The sequence below is a fragment of the Tamandua tetradactyla genome, chromosome 4, assembly GCF_023851605.1.
Source record: "Tamandua tetradactyla isolate mTamTet1 chromosome 4, mTamTet1.pri, whole genome shotgun sequence".
Taxonomy (NCBI): domain Eukaryota; kingdom Metazoa; phylum Chordata; class Mammalia; order Pilosa; family Myrmecophagidae; genus Tamandua; species Tamandua tetradactyla.
Genome location: NC_135330.1, coordinates 152,120,278 through 152,135,075, shown reverse-complemented (window position 1 = coordinate 152,135,075; position 14,798 = coordinate 152,120,278). Strand labels below are relative to the sequence as shown.

Genomic DNA, 14,798 nt, shown 5'->3' with positions numbered 1-14,798 from the left:
TTTTTGATTATTTATTTTTACAAAGGTCAAATTGGTCACTTCCCAACATTAAGCAAAAAGGGATTTGATAAGGCAAGGGCCAAAACAAAGGAAGTCTGATGCTTGTGCTCCCTAGTCTAGGCATGTGCAGACATTCACTCTGTTCCTGAGAGTGAAGTATGCTGCTGCCCAGCAAGCCCTTCTGATGGGTTCATGGAGGGACTTTGGCAGCTGGGTGTACTAGTTCTGATTTTGATGGTTGGTGGCCCCAAAATATTAGTTTTGGGAAAGTACCTTTTAAAAGTAAACTGATAATCGCTTCTCGGCCTTTTGGCTAAGATCAAGTGTAGTATCTGTTCTTATCAGTTTAATATCTGATACGTCCTCTATCCGAGGACAATATATTAAATGGATTTTTGGAGTTGGGAGATGGAATAGGAGCTTGCTCCGTCCACTCCACGCATCGACCTGGTATTGCAGTATTTCCAGGAACGGTGCACCCCCTATGGGGGAATAATAAATGTGTTAAAAAATCAAAAAAATAAAAAATAAAAAAAATAAATAAATAAAAGTAAACTGATAAACATATATCTGCAGAACTTATAAAAAAAGAAATAGAAAGTCTGTATGCAGAAATATAAGTGATGTTTTAATGCTGATCTTGGAAGGACAAAATAAGTACATAAATTTTATTTTAATTATTTGAAATATTTCTTAAAACGACAGCAATATTTTTCATGAGATTGAAACATATGGATGTAAAGTATTTTGGAAATATGTATCTAAAACATACAGAAAAAAAAGGAACCTACAACTGCTCTAATAAAAAAATGAATAAAACAGAGAGATATATGTATTTTAAGATAGAGTTAGCTTTTGTTCCTACATATTTATGGTTAAAACCTATTCAGAATTATCCTGCTAGCCTTAAGTCATATTTCACACTGACTTTGAATTATGTTATTACAAGTGTTGGGTCACTAGAAAAGGAATAGCCATTTTAGGAGTAAAGAAAAAAAAAAGAAGATGGAAAGGACAATAGTAATGTAGGTATGCTATTTTATCAGAAAATCTTGACATTAACAGAACTGGGTTAAATGCACGTAAATATAGCATCAGTGTTGGCTGGAAATGATTAGAAATAATAGAATTATTGGCATGTACAATTGAGTAAAAATGTAAGATTATATTTTAAAGGAAAATTAGAGTAATTAAGTTAGGCGTTTGTGTCATCAGGACAAATTGATAAGAATAATTTTAAAATGAACAAGAAAATTAATTATTTTTTATTTCAAAGGCTTATAAGTCTGCTTTCTGGTAATGCTGTGGCATATCAGAGCAGACAACTTACCCATACAGAATATGAAGTTAGCTGACAATTATTACCTGTTTGACCTTGAATAAGTCTGTTCACCTGATGAACCTCAGCTTCCTAGATCAACCAGTGTGAATTAAATGAGATTATTTATGGAGCATGTCCTCAATAAATTATCATTATTATTACTGGAGAACTGCACATTTTATAGTTATTTAAATATCTTGGTTAATTGGGAGATATCACATTTGACCATATACTATGCATAAGTTTTTCATTTTTACGCAATGTGGGTAACTACGAGAACTAACAAAGTATAATAGATGAGAAACATAATTAAATATTTAATGCTTGAATTCAAAATAACCATTATTAATATAAATTACCATTCTGCTATAATGATTTGTATGTTTGATTTAATAATCTTGTATATTTTACTGGCACTTAATAACTTTGTTCCTTTTTAATAAATCACTGAATTCCTCTATGAAATTCTCTCTCTTTGGAAACATGGCAATTTGATCAGTATGTTACTTGACTTATCTGTGCCTATTATCCCGAACTCTGGTTAATAGAGAGAATGGACAAGCATATTCTTTAAAAGTTCCGTGTATTTATTAAAATCTCTGCTGAAATGTAAGTTGCTTGTAGTTAGGCACTGGGTCTATTTCATATTTTTTGTACCTTCAATAACATGACATAAGTTTATTGAAATGTTGTTCAATAATAATTCAAAAAATAATTAATGACCCATTTCTGTATAATAAATGTATTTATGTGTGTACATGTATATGCATTTGACATATATCTTCAAATTACAGCCAAATCAGAATTATTGTGAAAAAAATAATTTTATGCCATTTTTTTTATCTCTGTCAGACTTTAACTTTCCTATTTACCATTGGAAATACTGAAATTGTCAGAATTATTTTTAGGAGGTAATGCACATAGAGAATCAAGCATAATGGGATCTGGAGTTTGTCAAATATTGGAGATGAGATGCTAGCAGGAAAGTTTGATGAGATCTTTAATTTAAACCTCTGGAAGGACAGTCTTAAAGAATGTGAGAGTTCATTCTGTGCCAAGAAATAGTGCAACAGAAGGCAAAAATCCAAATACCTTTCAGTGGCTAGTGGTTTTCTGCTGAGAGAACTTGAAGATATTTATACCTTCCTTTTATAGAGAATCATAAGCCATAATTGATAACCCTGGGCTCACTAACACAGGTACTCTATAAACAACCTTTTGATATAATAGAGAATAAAATGGGCAGTGGATTATTGAATCTTAAGGCTTATATTGTGAAGACCGAAGCTCATGACACAGACGAAATTTCCGGGAACAGAAACTGGCTTCAATAAATTAAATATAATTCTAGGGAAATCTTTTTACAGGAAGCACAGGGAGTACTTCAGTCCAATACATCATTAGCAGGTGCCTTAATATATCAGAGCTACTATGGAAAATACCACAAAATGGGTTGGATTAAACAACAAGAATTTATTGGCTTATGATTTAGAGACTAGAAGTCTAAAATCAAGATGTCAGCAAGAACATGCTCTTTCCGGGAGTCAGTAACCTACTGATAATGGCATTCCTCCACCACATGTCAATCCCTTTCCTTGTACCTGTTCTGATTTTCACTGACTTCTGGCTTCTCTGACTGTATGCAAACTTCCTCTCTTAATAAAGCCTCCAGTCATATGAATTAAGACCATGTTTACAAATGAGTCAATTCCCTGACTCACCTTAACATATTCAAAGATACTATATATGAGTGGGTTCATACCCAAAAGAACACAGATCAACACTTGAACATGTCTTTTATATGTGATGTGATTCAGTACCCAGAACAAAGTAAGAAAAGGGCAACCAGGTACTCATTCCTCATGATACCCAATAAAAGAGATAAGGACATTGATATTTCTTTTAGTTTCCAAGCTGCTAAACCAAATACTACACAGTAGCTTGGCTTAAGCCACAGGAATGTATTCTCATGGTTTTGAAGCTAGGAGGAGTTCAAAATCAAACTGGCAGCTAAGCAATGCACTCTCTCAAAAAGCTGTGGTATCCTGGGACTGGCTGCTGGTGATCCTTGATCCAAGTTTATTGCTTCAAAGTTCCACTTCCAGTCCAACATCAGAACACAATTTTGCCAAGTTCACTGTTACATTACAACAAGAATCACCTTTCTTCTAATTGCCAATCACACATTTTTCATTTCCTGCTAAAGCTTCATCAAAATACATTTAATTAATCCATATTTCTGCCAACAGCCTCTTCATAGCAATCTAGGCTTTTTCTATCAAAAACATCACATTCTCCCAGCCTCAACCCTTTACCCAATTTCAAATCCATTGCTGTATTTTTAGATGTTTGACATAGCATCACCACAATTTCCAATTCCTACAACTGCTTTGCTTTTCTAGTTGCTTAAAGAAAAAACATAAAGTAAATCAGCTTAAAAAACAGGAATTTATTAGTTCACAGTTTTGAGGCTAGTGAAGTCCAACATCAAGACATCTAGCTTCCTCCTAGAAGAGTGTGGCATTCAGGGGCTGACTGATAGGATACATCATATGGCAATGCACCTGGAAGCCTCTCCTGGCTTCTCTCTCTAGCTGACCTTCACTCTACCCATAAAGGACTCTAGTAATCGGGATTAAAAAACCAACCTGGGGCGGTGCGACAGTGGTTCAGTGGTAGAATTCTAGCCTCCCATGCCCGAGACCCGGGTTCAATTGCCGGTGCCTGCCCATTCAAAAAAAAAAGAACAACCTGAATTCAAAATGGGGCCACACCTTAACTGAAATTACATCTTGAAGATTCTTATTTACAATGGACCCACAATTACAAGAGTACAGACGCAGAGCAAGAACATTTCCAAATGAGGTATGCAATTTAATCCACCACAATATCTCATTGAAAACAGAAGAGAAAATTTCATAGCAGGTAAATCAAGCAAAGCCTGTGATCTAGAAATGGGGAGCAAGGGCCTGAGTTAGTTCTATAACCCATTAATCGATATTGATTTTCTGATTCCAGTAAAGGAAGTGACTCAAGAAAATAAATGTCATGCCTAAGAACTCAAGAAGACCCAACAGTTGAAGCAGGAGATAAAACCCCAGTGACCTGAATATATGTGGCATATTCTGCCTCATAACCAAAGGTCTTGTAAATAGATTCTCATGTGCCAGGAAACAATCATTATTCTATTCCTTTGAGTTACAGAATTAACATTCAGTAGTTCCTTGTGCCATAAGTAATCTTTTCTTTAACTCTGTCATGATCAGAATTTGCTATTTTCTGGAGAAAGGGGAGCTGTTACCTAATTATGTATAGACTTCTTAAAGAGGTTTATTTTAAATGTATGGGAATGTATAGAGGTGATGGCAGTTCCTTAGTAGGATTATAAGTAACAGTGCCATACTGAAGGTGAATAAGATTGAAAGGGTTAAAGTCATTTATCTCACCAATTATCACTACAAATATAAATAAGTTCTTGAATGAACTACTTCAGTGGCATGACACTTGCACAAAAAGTTCATAATAGAGTAGTCAATAGGAGAAATGCCTATTGCATGCTATGGGCTATGTTTAACAGGAATACATTGCTAGTAGCACAATAACTATATAAGTAAATAATTGAGATGCAGGATAAGGGTTATGGGTATTTGGGGTTTTCTCTTTGGTGTGAGTAGGCCTATTCATTACTTGTCTCTTTGAAACAATGAAAATTGTTTAAAATTGAGAGCAATGATGATCATACAACTCTGGAGGGTAATGTAGCAGATCCACAGGAGGTTAAATATAGGGTCACAATATGATTTGGCAATCCTATAAGGGAATATACTCAGAAGAAATGAAAACAGGGACTCAAATAGACATTTGCATACTGAGTTTTGGGTGACATTATTCATGATATCCAATGGATGAAGGTGGCCAAAGGTACATTGACTGAGAAGCAGAACATAAACTGTGGTGAATACATATGATGGAATGCTGTGTGGCTACAGAAAGGAACAAAGTTGTGAGGCATGCAGCAAAGTGAATGAAACTTGAAGACATTATGTTGAGCAAAATAAACTAGAAACAAGAGGATAAATATTGTATGGTCACTTTTAGAATAATTCTTATAAGAAAATCAATGCCTAGGTTGTAAGCTTACAACAGTCACATTTATTCCTGAGCTTTAAGTCTTATTTCTTAATTCTGAGTGTTTTGCTCTATGTGTATAACCTGGTATTTCCTTGGAACTTTGGGTACCTGTGTGACACCTAAGATTAAGTGTTAGGCTTCTGTAGGTCTGAAAACCAGCATATACAGCAACTGTCAAAAGATGCCTGAAAAGAGACCAGGTTTCAATTAGAGATAAGAACCAAGTTGATATGGCTAGAACTAAGGTAAATCCAAATACATGGTAAAGAAAGATATTGGCTGTATTTTAGAACTTCACCTACTGCATGAGATCAAAGGAAGAGATATTTATTTCATCCAAAACTCAAATTTTATGTGGGATACAATCTAACTTAACCTGTTTTTCCAGTTCATTTAAACAACCTAAACACATGGAACTTAGAATTGGGAATGAGATATTCTAATTTTGTATAACTTAATATAATACTCTGATACATTCAAGAGTATTTTGGGTACATAATTAAAAAGTATTGGCATAATACCTTGAGAGACTGGAGAAAAAATCTGAAACTATTAAACTTCCCCACCTAGGAAATCCTTGATCCTCTCTCTAACATTAGGAACCCCTAAGTTAACAGGCCAAGCCCTTGATCACTACACTTGCTCTTATAAAACTTATTTCTGTAATGGGAAAGCTAAGCCTTCTTATACTTATGCCTTGCGGTCACTTCAGAGAACCTTCTTTGTTGCTCGGATATGACCTCTCTCTCTGCGCCAAACTCTACAAGTGAACTCATTACCATCCCCCACCCCCATGTGGGACATGACATCCAGGGATATAAGTCTTCCTGGCATGTGGGACATGACTCCTAGGCCTGAGCCTAGCCCTGGCATTATGGGATTGACAATCCCTTCCCGATGAAAAGGGGGAAAAGAAATGAAACAAAATAAGGTATCAGTAGGTAATGGATTTCAAATAGAGTCAAAAGGCTATTCTGGAGGTTACTCTTATGCAAGTTTCAGCTGGATATTGATAATTGTCATGGTATGCTAAACCCCAACCAACAATATTCCTGAAAATCCAAACAATAATACCCAGGGCTCTATCTGAGGCTCTATAAAAGTTTCACTCACTGTGGTAGTTAGATTCAGCTGTCAAGCTTGGCCAGGTGAAGGCACCTAGTTCTGTTGCTGTAGACTTGAGCCAATGGTACGTGAACCTCATCTGTTGCTAATTACATCTGTAGTCCGCTAGGAGGTGTGCCTACTGCAATGAGTGATGTTTGACTTAATTGGCTGGTGCTTAAATGAGAGAGAACAATGTAGCACAGCCTAAGCAGCTCAGCATTCCGCATCTCAGCATTCGCAGCTCAGCCCAGGCCTTTGGAGATGCAGAAAGGAACCACCCCGGGGGCAGTTGTTGGAACCCAAAGGCCTGGAGAGAAGGCCAGCAGAGACCATCCTGTGCCTTCCATGTATGAAAGAATCTCAGTGGAAAGTTAGCTGCCTTTCCTCTGAAGAACTAACAAAATAAATCCCCTTTTATTAAAAGTTAATCCATCTCCGGTCTGTTGCATTTTGGCAGCTAGCAAACTACAACAGAGTAGATGTATTAGTTAGGGTTCTCTAGAGAAATAGAATCAACAGGGAAGCATATATAAAATTTATAAAAGTGTCTCACATGACCACAGGAATGCAGAGTCCAAAATCTGCAGGGCAGGCTGTGAAGCCGAGGACTCCAATGGAGGGTCTGGACGAATTCCACAGGAGAGACTCAACAACCGAAGCAGGAATGGAACCTGTCTCCTCTGAATCCTCCCTAAAAGGCTTCCTGTTATTAGATTAAGCATCACTCATTGTAGAAGATACTCCTCTTTGGCTGATTATAAATGGAATCAGCTGTGGATGCAGCTGACATGATCATCATCTAATTCTATGAAATGTCCCCTTTTGCAACAGACAGTCCAGCACTTGCCCAAACAGATAAACAGGTACCAGTACTTGGCCAAGTTGACAGATGTCCCTAACCATGACACTCACATAATTTCTTTTTCAGAAACTTAAGACTGTTCTTTTACTAGATAAGCCCTGAAACCTAGAGGCACCAATCTCTCTGAGAACATCAACTAGTTGCATTCCTCTACCACATATTGTTGACACCGTTTTACGACATGAAAACGTCAGAATTGGTTATTGCCCAAATATTTCAGAAGACTGAGATAAGGATCAAATGAGAGGGAGGAACTATATTAGAGAAGATAGGATTTAACAAATGATTGTGATTACTGAATCACTAAATTGATATTTCATGTTAGTCTCTAGTGTATTATTAGAACAGCTAGAGGAAATAACTGAAATTGTAGAACTGTAACCATACCATACTTTAAATTTTCTCTGCTTTTATAACTATTTGTTAAACTGTACTTTGAAGTTTATCACTTTTTTGGCATATATATTATATTTCACAATAAAAATGTTTTTTGAAAAGCCTTCTTAATTTCTAGAGAAATTATGCTGTATATATATCCTTAAAAATACAAAGAAAATTCCCTACTTACTAAATTTCCTCACAGCCTTGTCAGTATGTCTGCTAAGCCAGACATTTTTTGTTCTTTTTTTTTCCATTTACTCTTTATGGATTTAATATAGAGGTGATATATGCCATCTGATATATGTTCACTTTTGCTTATATCCACAGGTGGCCTCCTTAGCTTCTCTTCTACATTTTCAATACCTATAATGATAATATCTTTTGAATATATTTTATTCTCATTTTTATGTCGATAAAAAATAAAATCCTTTTCTTTATAACATAGGATTTGGTGGTCTTTTCCATTTTCCTTTACACTAATCCACCATTAACATCTGCATTATATTTGCCTTTTGATATCTCCTTTTCTTTAGCTTTTCAAGAAACAATGATGGTCATAGCTATAATAATTGACTTCTCTTCTTCTTTTTCTTTATCTTATCAGTGGGGACATATTGGCTGTAAGCATGAATTCAGAGTTGCTTAGCATCATTTCCTATTCTCATCTTAAACATTTATTTTGAAATGTACTTTTTTCAATGATAATTTTTATTTAAATGTAAAAATCTCTAGTGCGTTTTTTTTCTTCTTCTTAATATTCTCCCTATCCTTTCCCTATGTGCATTTTTCAAGGAGTCATGAAATATTAATCTATTAAATCTTACCTTTATTTTTCTCTCTTGTTTCTTTTTACTGACTGATCATTACTATACAAAACTAATGGTTAAAATTTCAGAAAGAAAAAATAACAAAATCATATCACTCAGATTAATCCAGATATTGCCGTAGGTTAAGTCTTTACTAAAATAGTCAGTGGGCTGGGAAAAACATATGAGCAGCCATCTGTGAGGATTACTTTGCTGTCAATTTTCTAGGAAATTTTAACCCAACTAAGTTCAAATTAGATCATAAAAACCCCAAACTCTGTGGATATACTATGCCATACTGAATCATGATATACCATTGGTTTCTGGTCTGGGAATGGATTGTAAATTATTTTGAATGAACTTCTTAAAATATCAGTATACATAGTCCACCTACAGTTCCTAATAAAAATGTAAGAGCCCATCTGGATTTATATTTTAGAAGAGTGATTGAAGATTTTTCTAAGCTCAATCTAATTACAATCAACTGAATGTAATCAGTTGGTAGCTAGACTGATTGATTATTATTTTTAATGTATTCACATTCATCTACTTCTCTATTTATTGAAAAAGTTCATTCAAGTTAGTGATGCCAGATGCCCCCTATATATTTTTTATTCAATTCTCGAAGTAGAACAGAAAATTCATACTTGTGTAGATGTATATATTCTCTATGGTAGTTAAACGATATTCTATTATGTATAAGAAATTGTTACAATAATTAGACCCATGCAAACAACATATTTTTAACTGATCTCATCTCCTCCCTAAAATAATTAAAAATTTAGCATAGTACTGCTCAAAATTGCCCAGGGAGCTTTAAAAATTACTGATTTCTGGGTCCCACTTCCAGATATTTTGATATGGTTGGCATGAATAATATTTCAGCATCAAGATTATTTAAGTTTCTGGGGAATTCTAACAGGCAAGTAAGATTGAGAACCTCTGATGTTGAAAGATATGCAACCAATAGAAGTAATGGAAGCTCTAACAGAAGAAATCGCAATTGAAGAAAGTGACTTAAAACTTCTCCTGAGGGAATTGAAAGAGACTTTGACAAAGGAGCTGAAAAAAAATGAATTTTGACAAAAGAGTATCACCACTAGTAAGACCACAGAGAATAAACTGAAACAGTACCCCTTAAGAGAGGACAATAGGTGCATTATGGAACAGGCAATGCTGAGTGTACTTGAGCAGAGGGAAAATGTGAAGCTGGAAAATGAGGTTGAAACCTGATACAGGAGTCCTATCAGACACATGTTAGTAAAAGGAGACACCAAAGTATTTTCACATTCATATATTTATTTTCAATAAAAGTATTGAAAAAAAATGGGGAGAGAATGGGACAAGCAGAACAATAAGGGAGAAAAAATGCTACTGGCCTGAATTGGATCAGTACTAGAAATGTTTCAGAGGATACATCACTGAATCATTCAATAACAAAATATTCATAGGAGACCTATGTTGTCTGAGTAATATGCATGTGCCTGGGATACACCAGTGAATAAACACAGTTTTCTACTAACAGGAAGCTTACAGTATAATGGAAGAGAAAGACTAGGTCAGTGCTGTTTGACGAATTCTATGGGAGTTTCCTCATAGTGACTTTTTAAGCCCTTTAAGAATCAGAGCTACTGGTTGGGGGTGGGGTAAGCAGTGGAAACATAATAGCCAATGTTTATTAAATGCTTCCTAATATCCTCAGCCGGTTCCCATTGTGCTGCCCATCTTGTTTGCTCCCAGATCCATTCTCTGACTTCCCCTTCTTCTGCTCTGTATGTATTGTAGAAGGATGTCCCTTGCAAATTATACTTCCTAGGCTCCCTTACCCACAGGTTTTTCACTAGGTTCGGGTAAGACATCCTAGAGGGTGAGTATAAATGGAGAATTTAAGGGTTTTTCTATCTCTTCTGTATATCTGACTGGGTTTTGGTCTAGAACAGAGCCGGAATCATAATTCCAGTTTGTTTTGGGAAACTTCTTGATTTGTGGTTCCAGCTCTGGACAAGAGGCCACAGCCCTTGTCCTTCAACCCTAGAGGTGACATTGTTCCTTCTGTGCAAGTCTCAAGTTACTTTACCATTTCATTTGACCCTTCAACTCTGCTAGCACCTTTCCTCATAATACCAGTTCCTTTCCTTCAATTCTTCAGTTGCTCTACCCAGGTAGTTTCTATTGCCTTCCCAGGACCTCAGGCTGATATACACGCATCAAATTGTTTCATTTTCACAACAACCTTATGCAGTAAGTATTATTTTATCCCCACTTACAGGTGAAATAAATGAGGTGTAGAATGGTTGAGTATAAGTGAGTATAGAATGGTAAGCCAAGGTCATGCCAGTTGTAATACAACTAATTTAGAACCCAGACTATTTGGCTCCCAAACTGTGCTCTTAACCATTACTTTAATAACTCTTAAACTTGGCTGTGATCCACAGAAAGAAATACATTTTATATCACACTCTAGGACCATTGCCTCCAGCTACATTTATACTTCCCTGAAACAAAAGTTTCACCAAAGAATGCTTCACCTTATATACAAGTCATGATTCTGTAACAATCTTTGAATGTAATAAGGATTTGTTATTCACCCTCATGTTTCTGCTTTATGCAGTCATATCAGGACCTGGAATCATTCTGTTTACTGCCAGGCCATTTTCTAGGATCTCAGAGTACCACTTTGGATCCTATGAATCTATCCAGGAAAGAAAGAATGCAGTGTAAAGATAGACATTCTCTTAACCACTTCTGCTTACAGGTAACATGCAATTCCACCCACATTTCATTGGCCAGAGGTAGTTATTTGTCCACCTAAATGCAATGAGACATTGGATTTGGGTGCCTAGGGTGAAACTGAAATGAGTTTGGGGGATGCAAAGTGTTGTCTCTGCCAGAATCGCCCTTTTAGTAATCTGTATGGATTAAGGATTATTGTAAGATCTCTGCAATTCTTCCAGTCAAGAGATATTTTTCCCCCTTGGTTCATATGTTACCTCAAGGTTTGTTTTGACTAATAGAATGTGGTGGAAGTGATTTTGTGTCAAACAGCCTTTAGGAAACCATAAGGAATTCCACCCTGTCCTGCTGGAAAGAGAGGCCATATAGAGAGTCCATGGAAGGTGACACCAGGTGGAGACAGAAGACACATTTTGAAGTGGTTTGCTAAGCAGCAACAAAAAACAAAGGAACATCGCCAAATAGAAATTTCACATTTTCTCTAACTCATAGAGCATACTCACCCCTTCTGCAAGTAAGACAATAAAAATGCCATCCAGTCATTGCCTCCTGCTTAAAGTTCATGATATTCATATGATATGAAGCACTTTCCATCTTGTTTGTATATGGCTCCTTGCTTTCCAAGATTCTTCTCAGAAGCCCTGGATTTGCTATAAGTTTATTGATTGTGTTGCAGTAATATTTTTTTAATTCTACTCCAATATATTCTTTTAAACTTTATTTTATTATTGCAGGTCACATGACCCAGCAAATTCATTCCATGACACACAATGTTAAATCATAACCCACAGTCTGAAAAACACTGCATAACACTATACTGCATCGCATGAAACTGATTACTTCAGTTTTACATGTATCTGAGAAGGACAAGTGGCAAACAGTTTACAGGATAATTTTAAGTAGGAAAAAGACATGATCAGATTTTCTATTTGGAATAATCACTCCAGCTACATTTGGAGAACAGATTGCAAAGAGGTAAAATGGGTGGAAGTTTGTTCCATAAGAAGATAACAGATATTTGGGTGGTATATTGATAGAAATAAGGAAAAAGTCAGTTTTCTGGGCAGCAATGGCAAATACCATGCAAGGTTTGCATTTAACAACAGAAATTTACTGTCTATAGTTTCAGAGGCTAGAAGTCCAAAGTTAAGTTAGGCTAAGCGCATCAGCAAGGCTAATCTTTCCTCCAGAGTCCATAGCATCGTGGTGCTGGCTTGTCACAATCCTTGAGGTTTCTTGGCTTGCATCTCTGCCTCCTATCATGTGGCAATTTCTATCTCCTCCTGGTTTCTGCTGATTTCTGGCTTCTTCCTGTGTGGCCTTCTCTGACTTCTGGCAGTAGTTTTTTAGTTTGTCTGTTTGTTTTGTTTTGTTTTCTATTTTTAAGGCCCCCAGTATCATGGATTAAGAACCACCTATATTCATTTGGCCACACCATAACAAATAATATCTTCAAAAAAATCCCATTTACAAATAAATACACACCTGCAAGAACATGGATTAAGATTAAGTGTATGGGGCAGGCCATGGTGGCTCAGCAGACAAGAATGCTCGCCTGCCATGCCAGAGGACCTGGGTTCGATTCCCGGTCCCTGCCCATGTAAAAAAATAAATATATTAATTAAAAAAAGAAGATTAATTGTACATTTATCATTGTGGTACATAATTCAACCTACTACGGATGCAGATGATTTCATAATTTTGAGGTCTATTTTAGATGTGTGCCTTGAATCAGGGAGGAGAAAACAAATTTATGCCTGCACGAATGTAAGTGAATGAAGTGACTCCTAAGAAATGTAGTGGGTTCTATTTAGCTGGTGCTTTTATCAGAGGACCTGGACCAATTTTTCTTTACTTTTCTCAAGGACTGACAGAGACAAGGAAGCCTTTGATGAGAATTGTTATAGGAATTATGATGATAAATATGAAAAAATAATAAGCAAAACTGGTAAACTTTCAGTATAATTTGAGTTGTAAGTGATGCATCAAATAAATGTGTGTGTGTGTATGTGTGTGTGTGTGTGTGTGTATAGACAAAATGTGGACATGTATATATGGTAGCATTTCAGTAAGAATATCGTACAAATGAAAATCCTCAATAAATTCTTTCTATTTTTCTGGATACTTCTTTTAGGAGTTAAACAAAATAAATCACATGGGTGATGGAGGGATTATAGGGAAAACTTGTCCCAGGTTCCTGTACTTCCACCAAAGACTCTGCAATCAATAAGAATCAGTTTTCCTAACACAGACTTAGAGGCAGAAAACACATGGTCATCAAAAAACTGAAATATGCCCATCACCCCGTATTTTTTCAAGAAGGAAGGACACAATTTGTTTTTATAAAAATTTTTTCATGAGGGTTCATTTCCTTAAACATTCTCTAAACAAGTACTTATGTCTATGAATTTTTTGTTAATCAAAATTTTACAGTATGCTCATGAGAAGAGAAGAATTTATGAAAGGAAATGACCAGAAGAACAATAATAATATACTTAATGGGATGCATCACTTAAGTTAATGTGGAAAATGATGTGGCTAATCTATTCATGCTTTCTGCATGCCATGCTGAGCTTCACTGGGACATTCTGCACGTGATTTTTTATATTATCACACCCCTTTCTTATTTCCCTCGTGATGATTTATGTACTGGAAACTGCTTCTTAGTTCTGCTTTTCAAAAAAGAGGTATGCTATGAATCACTTAAAATACTTAGAAATGGATTTTGTATTAAGTGGTTGACTTTTAAATTGTTTTCTGTATATTAAAGAGGCAAAGGAAATACAAATTTCAAATTCGTCAAAGACTTTGAGCTGAATGGTATTTTAAGTGAGTTGGTGTTAAGAAAGAGTGAGCCACATATTATGTTAGCATTCTATTTGAGGCTTAAAAATCATTGTTATTAAGTATAGTGAATATTAATTCCTATAAAACATCAAATGCAATGCATAATTATTTTAAATGTTTAATTTTGAATTATCTGATTTGATTCCTTTGCAAATTCCATGATAGATGTGATTTGGGACGCTTGCTGCTTCTAAACTCAATCTAATATTTTAAGCCTTTATTTCATTTAAATTTACTGAACAACCTTTCTAAATGGACTTAAAATAGAAATCTCTTAGGTTCCTAAGGAAATTCGATTAGAGGCCTATTTCTTAATTTTAACATTCATATGGACTACAGGATTGTGGAGAGATCCTACTCATTGCTATCAAGGAAGCAAACTGTGTTGAGGAGTTAAAGGAATTTGAGGAGGGGAGTATATAATACAAGAAGGTTCATCTAAGAAGAGCTAGGCATGAAAGCAGACAGCCATACAAATTTAGAAGGATTCAAAATTACAATGTATGTCACAATTTATTTCAAATCAAATTAAAATTGTTTTGAAAACATCAGTTATTAGTCTAATGGCAGCTATGGTTTTAATTTATATATATTATATATACATATAAAT

At 35.5% G+C, this 14,798-nt stretch overlaps 1 non-coding gene across 1 annotated transcript; it reads left to right on the top strand.

Moving 5' to 3' along the window:
* Positions 1-293: 293 nt before the first annotated feature.
* LOC143681976 (U2 spliceosomal RNA) lies at positions 294-484 on the top strand. The gene has a single exon (XR_013175009.1). It is a non-coding gene; the product is annotated as a U2 spliceosomal RNA (small nuclear RNA).
* Positions 485-14,798: the final 14,314 nt, after the last annotated feature.